This window comes from Mercenaria mercenaria, chromosome 4 (assembly GCF_021730395.1).
Source record: "Mercenaria mercenaria strain notata chromosome 4, MADL_Memer_1, whole genome shotgun sequence".
Taxonomy (NCBI): domain Eukaryota; kingdom Metazoa; phylum Mollusca; class Bivalvia; order Venerida; family Veneridae; genus Mercenaria; species Mercenaria mercenaria.
The window spans coordinates 63,733,341-63,744,420 of NC_069364.1; positions in this window are offsets into that span (position 1 = coordinate 63,733,341).

Consider the following 11,080-nt stretch of genomic DNA (forward strand, 5'->3'; position numbering starts at 1 on the left):
GACTAATAAGAATAATTATATTGTAAGCAACATGTAGATTGCTTTAGTGTTATGTGTTTCATGTTAATTCAACTTCTTAATATCACTTGTAAACATTTTTTTCACCACTCCTACATTCCCAGAAAATAGATAAAAGGAGAATATTTTACTTGTCCAGTGATTGTAGTGATCCGATTTAGTACCACTTTCAGTGAATAAATTTGCTGCTTTAAATGGAGAAATTGCACAAAAATATGCGAGGAATGTACAGATTAATAAGGATCTATTACATTGGAAGTACTTACTGCACGTATGTGTACTCTTACAAATTACTGTTCAAACAAATTCTTGTACTTGCTTCTTTCACACCTGTGTTTATTGCATGCATCTACAAAGCAAAAATCTGACATGACTTTTGATTACCAATGTTGGGGCCTATTGCTGTTGACACCTTTATAAAGAGTGATAGTTAAAATTGTAAACAGACTCAAAAATGTCAAAAGTGAGAAAGATTTACATCAGATACATTAACTAAGGTTTGGATTAGAAGGGTAAATTTTTAATTTAATTAGATATAAAAATCACAAAAGTTTGTTCGGCTTTTGGAGTAGAGAGGTTTTGGATTACAAGGGTATTTTTACAATAGAGAATGAATAGGAACAACTTGGACCAACAATTTGTTCAGTTTAGAGAGGTTTTCGGATTAGAGGGGTTCGGATTAGGGAGGTTCCACTGTAGTTAGTATTTAATTAATATTTCCCATGACAATTTTTGTTTTGTTTTCTCATTATTATTTTTTTTAAATGAGACCGTACCATGTATGTTGTACATAACATTCTAAAAATCTTGCATTAGTAGGATTTTTTTTTATTTTGGGAACATCTTGATTAGTTTTGAATTGATCATTCAAAAACATTTTTGAAAATATACTTCCTATTATGAAATTCACCCTTTTTGGGTACCACAGGTTTCTGAAATTTAAATTTGGCAATTTTAGTCCCCTACTGGTTGAAAACCATTTTCAGAGATTGTAGGATTGCGCTTTTCTGTCTGCCATCCTGTTATGCTGTCCGTCCTACAGCAATTTCATGTCCGGTCCATAACTCTGTCATTCGTCAAAGGATTTTATTATTGCTTGGCATAAATGTTCCTCATAATAAGGATAACCCCTGGGACCCAATCTCTAAGGTCATGGTCATACTTTGGGGTCAAAGGTCAATCAGACTTTTTTTTATTCCGGTCTGTAACTCAGCAGGCCATCAAAGGAAATTAATATTTCTTGGCTCTAATATTCCAATTGATAAGATGTGTCATGCTCAACTTTCAGACCCTGAGCTTAAAGGTCAAGGTCATTCTGGGAGGTCAAAGGTTAGCATGGCAATAACAGAGTCTGTTTCGTGTCCCTAACTTTGTCATCCTTTGAGAGATTTTGATATTAGTAGGTACAAATGTACCCCACGAGCAGACAACCTGTCATGCACAACACCCTGACCCCTAGCTCAAAGGTCAAGGTCTTCCTTGGAGGTGAAAGGTCAAGTTTTTTCCTGTTCGGTCCATACTTTTGTCATGCAGTAAAGGATTTTGATATAGCTTGGCACAAATGTACCTCATAATGAGACAATTTGTCGGACATGATAGCCAGAGCCTTACTTCGAAGGTCAGAAATTGAGCTAAAAGGTCAAAACTGTCCATATTTTGTGTCCAGAATGTAACTAAATAAATATGCAAGGTATTGACTTCAAATTTGGCATGTTGGTAGGGTAGGGATGAACTGGGTCTGTAGGTCAAAGGTCAAGAATTTAGCTCAAAGGTCAAATATGTCCCGTCATATTTCATGTCTGGAGCATAACTTACTAACCATTCAAGGTATTTACTTCAAACTTGGTTTGTAATAGTGATGAGACGATATGCAGAGAACCTGAACCATGATGGTAGGTCAAAAGTCAAGGTCACAGCAAGGTCAAATCTGCCCATCATATTTCGTGTCAAGAGCTTAACTAAGAAAATATTTAAGTAATTCATTTGAAATACAGGCAGTGGCTGATGAGACGACTGCAACTATCTACATTACACACCTCAACCCCACCAACAGAAAAAGAATTCATTTAGTTTCTTGCCCTTTAGTACACCTGTCCTGTCTTTTGTTTTAAGGCTATCATGAGTTTGACTTTTATTCTAAGGCCAACTTAGTTTGAATTCTGTCCACAAGGCATTTTCAGTATGACTTTTGTTCTGTAATCATCTTAAATTTGACATTTTCATTTATTTCATGTTGGGCAACCTGTGTAGCTTGAGTCTGAATATATTTCTAAAGCCATTTTAAGTTTGACTTGTTCTAAAGCCACTTCAGTTGTTTGTTCTAGTTGATTTTTATGCCCCAGAAGGAAGGCATATTAGTTTTCAACTGTCCATCCATTCGTTAGTTTATTCGTCACAACGTTAACTTTTTGCATGAAGGCACTTTACTCGCGAACCACTGCACCCAGGACCTTCAAACTTCACATGCTGATAGTACTTATTGAGTACACGACCCCTACTGACTTTGTGGTCACCAGGTCAAAGGTCAAGGCGCTGCGGGGGCATTTGTCACCATTAGTGATAGCTCTTGTTCTGAAACTGTTCATTTTGTCTTTGGTTTGATTTTGTTTCAAAGTTGTTTTCATTTGTTTAGTTTGAACAACAAACAAAAAATGGTATACAACATTGAGCTCAATTTAGTCGTAATCATATGTTGTTTATATGCTATAATTTCTCGGATCAGATAATTATGACTTCTTCATGTACTAGGGGAGACATTTTGATTTAGTAATGTCCATCTTAGTCCATCCATCTGTCTGTCATAAAGTTTGTCCATGCAACTCCTCCAACACCACCATGCAGATTTATAACAAACTTCCAAGGAGGGATCATTGTCAAGCAAAGCTGTGCATATCATCTATATTTTCAGTCTTAATGATCTTCATTTATGGCCCTTGATTCATTAATTTTATGTTTTGGCTAATGTCTAGTATTATTGGGCAGACTTTCACCAAACCTCACAGGAGTGATCAGTGCCAAGCTTCATTGTGCAATTGTTGATATTTTCCAAGTCTGATTTTCAGCAGAGTTATGGCCTTTGATTCATAAAATTTTGAGTGGGGTCTCCCTGGCTGAATGGTTATGGTAGCTGAATTCAAATTACTTGTCGCTCACCAATGTGGGTTCGGGCCTCTCTCTGGGTGTTGAATTCAGCATGTGAGGAAGCCATCCCGCTGGCTTACGGAAATCGGTGGTTCTGCCCAGGTGGCCATCCATGGTGAAATAATTCAAGGAGGGCCCTTGGGGTCTTGCTTGAAAGTGGCCATATGACCTGTGTCATGTAAAACACAACAAAAACAAAAAGATGAAATTTTATGTTTGGTCACTACCCTTATATTACTGGGAAAATTTCTACCAAACTTTACAGGAGTGATCTGTGCAAAGCCTCATTGTGCATATTATCGGTGTGTTCCAGTTCATTTATTTTCAGTGGATTCTGGCCCTTGGTCCATTGTATTTTACATGTCCAGGCCACTGCTCCAATACCAACAGGAGGAAACAAAACTTCACAAGTGATCACCGTCAAGGCTAGTTGTGCATATAATGGGCATGTTTCATTTCGGTGTTTTTTAACTGAGTCATGGCCCTTGATTCGTCAAATTATATGATTTTCAAGACACTTCTCTTCCAACAAACCTTACAAGAGTATCCGGTGCTTTAAGGCTTATTAGGCATAATATTGGCATGTTCTGGTTCAAAAAATTTCAGGCGAGTTTAATGGCCCTTTGTTAAACTTGATGATATTTTGGTAACATCTCTTACACCATTAGGCAGATTTCCACCAAACCTTACAGGAGTTACCGATGCCAAATATAGAAATATACCGGTATGTAGTTGGCATGTTTCGTTTCAGTGAAGGAGTTAAGGCCCATGATTTATCATATTTTACATTGTTTACACTACTTTCTGTAAACAATTAGGCTGAATTTCAGCAAACCTCACAAGTGATTTGTGTGAAATGCAGTTGTGCATAGTCATGACCCTTGATTCTTTAATCTGTGCTAGTTCTGTGATACCACTGGTTGGAATTCAACCAAACTTCACAAAAGATACCACAGCCAAGCCTCGTTGTATATACAGTTGAAATGATATTGTTCCATGATTTTCCATGGAGAAACTGCCCTTAAGTTATGGCATTTTACAATTCCTGCATGATAAGTGGTTAGAGACGTATGTTTTTCATGAAAAACAATCTAGATTTTCTTTGAGGGACGGAAGACGAGGTAGGGGAGCTGTATAGGAATCTCTTTTTTATGCAGGGTCTTTCCCTGTCCCATCTCTGATACCTATACTTTGTGTGGAAACTCAGAAAATGTTAAGTTCACATACTAGGTTAACATTTAAGTCAATTATTTTGACTTTACTGAAAGTTTTTAATGGAAACCAATACAGTGTTTAGTGTTTCCATTGTACAGAATCGGAATATTTTTAAACATTCCTTTAAAATGGTATCTGTCCAGATGTTTTCATTTTAACACTGACAAAATTTAACAAATCTTTTTACATATTGTCAGTTAGCAAACATAGAAGCACGCAATTTTAGGTGTTTATTAATTTTGAGTTTTGTCCTCGTGGACAAAATCCCTCCAGCTGATTTTTGGCCCAGAATTAACAATAGAAAACTTTAAAACAACTTTTTGTGAACTACCCAGTGGTTACTGGAGAAGGTGTTAGCATATGGCCTTCAGAATTCATCTACTGAATTTGAGTTAACTTGATAAAATGGTGGATGAAAACAAAATTAACTTTAAAGCACAATTCTATTATGGATACCATGATAACCTTTTTCAAACCAGGCTATAAGTGTGGGAAAGAATGGCCTTGCAGTGGTTTACTTCTAGATGGTAAATTTCCCCATTATATAATTGGGTAATTCCACATTTCTGTATCATACACTTGCTGAACTGCTTACTGATCAGCCTGCCCGCTTAGCTCAGTAGGTAGAGCGTTGGTCTCGGGGTCTAGAGTTCGATCCTCGGACGGGGTGTATGTTCTCCGTGACTATTTGATATCATAAACGACACAGTGTCTGAAATCATTAGTCCTCCACCTCTGATTCATGTGGGGAAGTTGGCAGTTACTTGTGGAGAACAGGTTTGTACTGTTACAGAATCCAGGAACACTGGTTAGGTTAACTGCCAGCGGTTACACGACTGAAATACTGTTGAAAAACGACGTTAAACCCAAAACAAAACAATAAAGCTTGCTATCAGTAGACTTTACCTGCAAGCCATTCAGTATTTTTATTAATCATGTGATAGTTTTATTTTCAAAGTTTGACTTATTACACATTAAACCTAAGAAACTGTCGACTGGCAGTGTCTGTTACGAGTCATGTTACCATGCATAATATTCACAGTATCATGTTAATTCAATTACAAATCAAATTTGTCTGTGTATTTTGGAGTAAGTGAACAGATTTTATTTTTCAAGTTTTCAAAAATGAATAAAACTATATTAAGTACACTCTTGGTTGTTTGATTTATCACAAGTTGTTTACTCTGTCTGGTTAGCTCACAAGAGGTCTTAGGCACCTATTGCAGACTAGAGGTCTCAGTGGCCAAGTGGTTAAGGTCACTTACCATTCAGCCTCATTCGGGGCATTGAATTCTTCATGTGAGGAAGCCATCCAGCTGACTTACAGAAGGTCAATTGGGTGCCCGAATTGTCATGAAATAATGAAGAGGGGCAACTGGGGTCTTCCTCCACTATCCAAGTTAGAAAGTCGCCAATGACCTACATGTATAAAAACAAAACATAAACAATTCATCCTCTGCCTCATAATTCAGGTGAGAAAAGTTGTCTATTACTTGTGGAGAACATGTCAAGACTGGTTAAGAATCCAGAAACTTTTGATAGGGAGTGTTTGTTTTAGCTTAAATGGTGTTGAGTGCAATTAATTATGTATCCAGGTATTCTCTGTGCCTCCAAATAAAGTACTTAACTTCATGGAGTTAAAAAGTCCTGTGTATGACTGCTCTACTCCCAACATGTTAAAAGAACCGAGGAAGCTTCTGTATATTGTGTTGCACTATCCTCCAACTGAAATTGTTAATATTTTTCTGCATGAATCACCCATTCTGGTAACTGGTGATGAATAAATTACCTTGCATTAATGCAGGATTTTGGCACTTAAGAAAAATGCTCTTCAGAACGAGACAACATACAGACGGTGGTCTTGCTAAAAGTATTTTGAAAACATTTCAGTATACAGTAACGTTTATTACCAGAACTCTATTTCATAATAAAACAATACATAACCATGTCAAAACATAAATATAATCAAATTTTATGAAAATATATTTAGAACATTCAAAGGTTAAACATGGAGTACAAACTATGCCTGTATAACATGGAAATATTTGTGCAACTGAACCCATGTAAAATAGTCTATAGGGTCACCTAACATAGAAGTACATCAACATATATACACCATATCAGTGCATGACAATGCAGCAGAAAAAATGAAAACAACCACCGACTTATTACAAATCTAAATGGAACCAAAGTTAAACTTGTCTAACAAACCTGCACTCTGAAAATCTGCTTGGCATCTGAATTCAAACCCCGAGTAAGAGGAGAAAACCCTCTCTGGATGGAGGGACATTGTCTTCATACAGGCATATAAAATGTGTCCACAAACAAAATGCTGCCAACAGTGTTTGTTTACACTATATTAAGCAATATTGCCCAACAAATTTATCATACTTGCCAGAGCTATTTGCAGCACTATACATACAAAATGGGCTTCTTGGCAGTTGCTCAAGAATTGGTCCCTATAAACAAACAACATAAACAGCGCCCTCGACTTTTCTCAGTGCTCTGAATTTGAGCTTTGCCAGTAAAAAAAAATCCAAGTTAAAAAGGGGCATAACTCTGTTAAAATTCAAATTATAGTTATGTGAATTATGTCTCCTGGTGTAGACTTTGATAGTAAATAACTATTTTGAGTTTCAAGTCAAAAGCTTTAATAGTAACAGAGATATTTGACTTTATCAAACATTTTAATAAAAAAAATATAAGTTAAAAGGGGCATAATTCTGTCAAAATTCATATCAGAGTTATGGGGATTGTTTCTCCTGGTGTAGACTTTGGTGGTAAATGAGTATTTTAAGTTTCAAGTCAAAAGCTTTGATAGTAACAGAAATATTTGACTTTATCAAAAACTTTAACTAAAAATTCTAAGTTAAAAAGGGGCATAATGCTGTCAAAATTCAAACCAGAGTTATTGGAATTGTGTCTTCTGGTGTAGATTTTGATAGTAAATAACTATTTTGAGTTTTTAAGTCAAAAACTTTAATAGAAACAGAGATATTTGACTTTATCAAAAAAATTTAACAAAATTTTTAAGTTAAAAAGGGGCATAATTCTGTCAAAATTCAATTCAGTGTTATGGGGATTGTTTCTCCTGGTGTAGACTTTGATAGTAAATAAGTACTTTAAGTTTCAAGTCAATAGCTTTGATAGTAACAGAGATATTTGACTTTATCAAAAACTTTAACCAAAATTTTTAAGTTAAAAAGGGGCATAATTCTGTCAAAATTCAATTCAGAGTTATGGGGATTGTTTCTCCTGGTGTAGACTTTGATAGTAAATAACTATTTTAAGTTTCAAGTCAATAGCTTTGATAGTAACAGAGATATTTGACTTTATCAAAAACTTTAACCAAAAATTCTAAGTTAAAAAGGGGCATAATTCTGTCAAAATTCAAACCAGAGTTATGGGTATTGTTTCTCCTGGTGAAGACTTTGATAGTAAATAACATTTTAAGTTTCAAGTCAATAGCTTTAATAGTAACAGAGATATTTGACTTTATCAAAAACTTTAACCAACGCCGACGCCAGGGCGAGTGCAATAGCTCTACATTTTCTTCGAAAAGTCAAGCTAAAAATGACAAAATTTTACCAAGTCATGGGCTATAACTGGTGTAGAAGCAATCTTGCCCAAAAAAAACAAACATGTCCAAGATGGTTGTGTGTAAGTTTCATAAAGATCTTTAGTTCAAGGGCTATAATTTGAGTGTTACCAACGGAATATTGCTCACTGTCACACTTCTGCTAGATACTGTGCCCAGTAATTTTCATGCAGTATACTTCAGAAATGTGGCCTCTGTAATATTTTAATAATGTGAAACATGTTAATTCTAATTCAAGGTTTCTAATTCATTAATCTCTTCTTACAAGAGCAATTTTGCCCATCATACAACCAAGAATTTGTAGTTACATTAATGTGTCTGCTCGTGTACTGATGTGAAAATTAGCAATTCTGAATAATTAAAGGGACACAATTATGGTGTAACTAAGGCGAGTTTGCCAATTACAGAAGTCAGTATAATATTGTGGCCAGTGCGCAATCTGACTAAAGTACATATCCTATTACGCTACGCATAGGATCTGAGAACGACCTATTCATTGCCTCGTTCTGACGACCCTTTCGCTAGCCAATCAGAGCCTAACTTACAACATCCTGCAAATCTACCCGTAGCCTTGACTTTTGATATTTACAATTTTTATGTCGTAATGTATCAGATAGCTGGTTAGCTCAGTCGGTAGGCCACTTGCTTTGTAAGCGAGGGGTCCCGGGTTCGAGCCCTGGAATGACTGCACATTTTTCTTACTCTTTGACATTCGAACAAGTCGTCTGATTGGATAAAATAAAAATAGCAATACTGGAAATCCAAAATATACAGAAGACGAATGTGAATGGGTCGTTCTCAGATCTTCGTTTAGAAGATCAAGTACTTTAGTCAGATTGGCCAGTGCGTACATATTCTGTGTTACTTCATGGTGGTTGCTTAAGAAATGAGGCCTTCACTCATTGTTATGACAATAAATTGTTGTCAGATAGACAATGACCGACTAGTGCTCTCAATAGCTCCAATTAGGTTAAATTGTTTGTCGTTACATGCATATATATTCCTCAATACACAATTTGTATTCTTATTTTGCCAAATTAAAATCATAAATCACTCTTAAAGATGTTCAAAGATGTTTCTGTTTTTCATAACTTTGTGGCCAAAAATGAATTTACAATGAAGTCCATTACCCATTATTTTTGTGTTTGATAACTTTGAAAAATTTAATGTATTTTCATTCATTGTTTTTTTTTTTAAACTGTTTGATACATTTATGCTTCAATGTAGCTAGGATATCCTGAGAGTTTTGTATTGATACAACAATAACCCGAGGAACATTTACTTCTGAAAACAAATTGTTGCCAATATGACTGTAAATAATTACAACAGTGTATTAATAACAAGAGGACCATGATGGTCCTGAATCGCTCACCTCTTCCCACATGACCCAGTTTTGAGTATGACGTTGTTTTTTCTATTATTTGACATAGTGACCTAGTTTTTGAGCTCATGTGACCCAGTTTTAAACTTGACCTAGATATTATCAAGATAAAAATTCTGACCAATTTTTATGAAGATCCATTGAAAAATATGGTCTCTAGAGAGGTCACAAGGTTTTTCTATTATTTGACCTATTGACCTAGTTTTCGAAGGTACGTGACCCTGTTTTGAACTTTATCTAGATATCATCAAGGTGAACATTCTCACTAATTTTCAGGAAGATCTCATGAAAAATATGGCTTCTAGAGAGGTCACAAGGTTTTTCTATTTTTATACCTACTGGCCTAGTTTTTGACTGCACTTGACCCAGTTTCGAAACTGACCTAGATATCATCAAGGTGAACATTCAGATCAATTTTCATGAAGATCCATTGAAAAATATGGCCTCTAGAGAGGTCAAAAGATTTTTCTAATTTTAGACCTACTGACCTAGTTTTTGACCGCAGTTGACCCAGTTTCAAACTTGACAGATATCATCAAGATGAACATTCAGACCCATTTTCATACAGATCCCATGAAAAGTATGGCCTCTAGAGAGGTCACAAGGTTTTTTTTTATTATTTGACCTACTGACCTAGATTTTTAAGGCACGTGACCCAGTTTCAAACTTGACCTAGATATCATCAAGGTGAACATTCTGACCAATTTTCATGAAGATCCATTCAAGGGTATGGCCTCTAGAGGGGTCACAAGGTTTTTCTATTTCAAGACCTACTGACCTAGTTTTTGATCGCAGTTGACCCAGTTTCAAACCTGACCTATATATCATCAAGATAAACATTCAGACCAACTTTCATACAGATCCCATGAAAAATATGGCCTCTAGAGAGGTCACGTTTTTTCATTATTTGACCTACTGACCTACTTTTTGACGGCACGTGACCCACTTTCGAACTTAATCTAGATATCATCAAGATGAACATTCTGACCAATATTTATGAAGATCCATTCACAAGTATGGCCTCTAGAGAGGTCACAAGGTTTTTCTTTTTTTAGACCTACTGACCTAGTTTTTGACCGCACATGACCCTATTTCAAAGTTGACCTAGATATCATCAAGATGAACATTCAGACCAACTTTCATACAGATCCCATGAAAATTATGGCCTTTAGAGAGGTCACAAGGTTTTTCTATTATTTGACCTACTGACTTAGTTTTTGACGGCACGTGACCCACTTTCGAACTTTATCTAGGTATCATCAAGATTAACATTCAGACCAACTTTCATACAGATCCCATGAAAAATATGGCCTCTAGAGAGGTCATAAGGTTTTTCTATTATTTGACCTACTGACCTAGTTTTTGATGGCATGTGACCCACTTTCGAACTTGACCTAGATATCATCAAGATGAACATTCTGACCAATTTTCATGAAGATCTCATGAAATATATGGCCTCTAGAGAGGTCACAAGGTTTTTCTGTTTTTAGACCTACTGACCTAGTTTTTGACCGCACGTGACCCAGTTTCGAACTTGACCTAGATATCATCAAGATGAACATTCAGACAAACTTTCATACAGATCCCATGAAAAATATGGCCTTTAGAGAGGTCACAAGGTTTTTCTATTATTTGACCTACTGACCTAGTTTTTGAAGGTACGTGACTCAGTTTAGCCCTCTACAGACGGTAGGTTTTTGTTGTACAACACTAATTATCTCAAAGAT